At 43.2% G+C, this 4174-nt stretch overlaps 1 pseudogene; it reads left to right on the top strand.

The window, feature by feature from the left end:
• The first annotated feature begins 3702 nt into the window (after nucleotides 1-3702).
• Nucleotides 3703-3842, top strand: LOC114631899 (annotated as a pseudogene).
• Nucleotides 3843-4174: the final 332 nt, after the last annotated feature.

The raw sequence follows: 4174 nt of genomic DNA, 5'->3' as shown, positions 1-4174 counted from the left end.
CATATCAGTTTAGATTTTAAAGTGCATTAGTGCTATAGGACATGCTCCTTAAACAACAATGGCCTCAGTTTACCCTTTCACCAGAGAGATGCATACAACCAGGAGACAAAAGACAGAAGGTGCTATTGAAGGCACAGAGTACCACCATGGTGACAGGTCCATTCATACAGATAATCTCCTTTCTCTTAGAAAGACTTCAGAAAGAAAAACAGACCCTCCTCTTTATACTGCTGCAGGTGGCAAAAATGAGGATGTGTTTGCTCATACTTTCAATAAAGAAAAAGTCAGTGTTCCTAAAAATGTTAATTATGTCAGATAGGGAACTTCATACACACACACACACACCACCACCACTACTACCACCACCACCACCACAACCACACAAGTGTGTATGTCTGCATGTGTCTGTATCAGGGGGAGTATTCATATGTGTATTTACATGTGTGTCTATGTATGTTTGTATGTGTGTATTTCTATGTATGTCTGTGTGTGTTCCCTTTACCCGCTGTGATTCTCCAGCATTCCCACCCCCTGAACTTTTAACCACTCAAATACTGGGAAAGTGAGCTAGGAGAGAAAGATCAATACCTGAGCTCCTTGAAATGAGACCTACAATGAAACCTGAGGTAGAAGAAATCAGCAGAAGCAGATATGTCAGCCATGTGCTTACTGTATTGATTATGTGATGATAAACAGGCGTACATTGTTATTAGCAACAGTTACTCTGAAGGCTAGGGAGTTTATCGATCCGTTGAAGAGTGAAAAGTTTAGCTAAGAGACTTTTAGTTCCTTTACTTGTGTTTGTTTTCATTTTCTGTTTGTCTTGCTTAGAAGTAATCCATCAATAAGACCCATTAATGTGGACTGTGGGATTGTGGTGTTGGGTGAAGAAATACAACGAGAGGAAAAGCTTGACCAAAGTTTTGAAATGCCACCTGACTACTCCAGCTTTTTATTCTACAATGGTCTCATTATTTATTGTTGGGAGCAAAGTTAAGAGAAATAAACCAGTCTCCCTCGGGCTAGTAAACAATTACTGTGTTAGGACTGACCTGTGGAGATTTTATAGAAAAACATAATATTTTTATTTAAAATATAGAAATCCCTGACCTCATTATGACCAGTAGTACTTCATGTTAAAGATTTTTAATGGAAATAAGGAAGCAGGTCCCCAGGGGACTATGTGATTTCCCTTGAGTTGGTCCCTCATTTAGACTAAGTTCTCTATCAAACACATTTTAAAAAGACTTCAAAGGGCTTCAAAAAGAGCCCAGTAGGTAAAGTGCTTACTTCTAAAGCACGGTGACCTGAGCCAGATCCCCAGCTTCTCTGCATTCACTCCATTTTCATAAGTAACCATGTTGGTAAGTTACCACGTATAGTAAAGTATACCAATTATCTCTCCTTTCATGTATATTTCGAGGAAATAAATATCATGAGTTTACCGTTGTAAACCTAGTTACTCTTGCATTTATATTAAGAAGAACACATCAATTCATTGTCATATGATAATGATAATGTTCAGTAGGTTACTAAGCATCAGTAGTCATGAAAAGTCTAATTTTAAAATATAATAGCCATGAGTTTGGTCATCTATGCTGTTATATGATCCCCAATCAAGGTCAGTACAAAAGGTTTCAATGACAAGATGATGTCTTCCTGGTAGTCTGCCTGTTCCCTCCATCCACAATGCTTTATAACTATGGATGTATCAAAGAAAACCTCTTTGAGATTTGATGATCAGTTAAACAAATTACTAAATCTGGCTGACTTGTCATTCACTGCATAGATATCTCCTCTCCCCTCCTCTCCTCTGTAAGACCTGTATTATCCTTCCCTCTCTGAATCAGGACCAGATAACTTTGAACTGGTAAGTTATATGTATAAAAGCACCAGTCCTCTTCTGACACTAACCTACAAAAAAAGCTGGAAGATTCCATGTAAGATCTTGAGATAGCTTTGAACCACCAAGTAAGATGGATGTAGCACTAAAGATAGAATGTGAGAAGAGACCCCATGGGGAAGACTGAGACGAAGGCAAAGGCAGAGAGAGGATCAACCAAGGGGAATGCCTGGTGCTCTGACCCCCTAACTTACCTCTCCTCTGAAGGGCACAGGTTGAGTTTGCAGATCTGAGTTTGGTTCTTAACCACCATATTGGGAGAGTAAAACCTACCTGTCGACTTCAGCTCCCGGGAAATTGACTCCTTCTTTAGGACTTAGCAAATACCTACACTCAATTGCCTAGAAGCACATCAATTATACACACAATTAAAAATAAAATAATATATTCCAGCGGTCACTTAGCAAGATAAGATCGTAAGTTACTTCCATACGAATTGATCATTAAGTATTATGTTATAGAGGCACAGCATTTGCATTTATTCGATACTTATATTGCCTTGCCAAGATTTTGTTCTGGGAAATTGATGAAGGTTGAGGTGGCTGTGTTACGGGGGTGGGGGGGAAGCATCCTCAGCTCAGGACAGTGCACTGGAGCTTACCACAGGACTGTTCACATTTTATCAATATGTAGAGTAGAACACAAGCCTCCTCCTTGCTGTGGTGGAAATGCAGGCAACGTGGACAAATGGAAGGGTAACAATCATGGTGTATACATGTTTCCTCCTGGCAGGAGCAGAGGCCTGACAGAAGGACAGGTAGGTGAGGAGAAAATTACTTTCCTGATTCCCTGAGTGCTGTCCATGTCATTCCTTTCAGTCAAAGGACAAGGGCACTGTTGAAGTCTGCCACGGCAGTTTATCTCACAGAGCACAGGGATTACAGGGACAGTCATATTGTGTATCTGGGAAAAAAAGTGTTTGCTATCTACAGTGTTGTGACAACATTCTTTAAATAGAAATGTTTTCATCCTGGAGGGAAGGAAGTTCCTGGAGACTCGTTCGAAATACCCAAGATAAAAAACTTATAGACCACGTGAAGCTCAAGAAGAAGGAAGACCAAAGTGTCGGTGCTTCGGTCCTTCTTGGAAGGAGTAACAAAATACTCATCGGAGCAAATATGGAGACAAAGTGTGGGACAGAAACTGAAAGAGGGGCCGTCTGGAGACTATTCCACCTGGGTATCCATCCCATGTGCAGTCACCAAAGGAAGACACTGATGTGGATGTCAGGAAGTGCATGCTGACAGGAGCCTGATATAGCTGTCTCCTTAGAGGTCTGCCAGATCCTGACATATTCAGAGGTGGATGCTCACAGCTAACCATTGAACTGATCATGGTTCCCAATGGAGGTGGTAGAGAGGAGACTGAAGGAGCTAAAGGGGTTTGCGGCCCCATGGGGACAGCAACAATACCAACTAACCAGAGTTCTCAGGGTCTAAACCACCAGCCTGGGAGCACATAGGGAGGGACCCATGGCTCCAGCTGTGTATGTAAGGAGGATGGCCTTGTTGTGCATAGGTGGGAGAGGAGATCCTTGGTCCCATGAAGGCTGGATGCCCCAGTGTGGGGGAACTCGAGAAGCAGGAGGAAGGGGGATGGGATAGGGGGTTTCTGGGTGTGGGGGAGAAATGAAGAAAGGGGATAACATCTGAAATGTAAATAAAATATCCAATAAAAAAATTAATTTAAAAAAGCCCCCAAAAAACAAAACAAAAACAACAGAAAAAGAAGAAAAAGAAGAAGGAGGAGGAGGAGGAGGAGGAGGAGGAGGAGGAGGAGGAGGAGGAGGAAGAGGTGGAGCTGCCCCTAGAGGTGGTGCACGCATGGACACATGGCTGCTGTGTCACATGTGCGTCAGTAGGTGTCAGAGAGGCGAGAGGCTACATCCATGCTCAGTGTTCTGACCTGTGAACATCTGAATGACTAGTAACCTAACAATTTCTGAAAACTGCGAACCTGAGAAGACCTCTGGTATGGTGCCACACAGGCCCTGGTGTGCTTCCAGAGTGGAGAGCAAGCCAAAGACTAGAAGAACGCTGCCTGAGACCACCCCTGGCACCTCAGGTCGAGGGCGCGAGTGAGTCCCAGACAGACAACCCTCTCATGAGTGAGGAGCAAGCCTAAGATAACCACAGACTTGACCACCAGTCTGGCGCTCCACAGTCCTGGGAAACAGACTGTGTTGAAGACGAGCCCCTCCCAGTGCCGTAATACACAATCAGGGCATAACTCTCCTGAAGTCCCTCCTGAGACAACCTCAGACACAAGAGA

The sequence above is a fragment of the Grammomys surdaster genome, unplaced genomic scaffold, assembly GCF_004785775.1.
Source record: "Grammomys surdaster isolate TR1022 unplaced genomic scaffold, NIH_TR_1.0 367, whole genome shotgun sequence".
Classification (NCBI taxonomy): Eukaryota; Metazoa; Chordata; class Mammalia; order Rodentia; family Muridae; genus Grammomys; species Grammomys surdaster.
The sequence above is the reverse complement of the archived record's forward strand: the minus strand, read 5'-3'. Positions and strand labels throughout refer to the sequence as shown.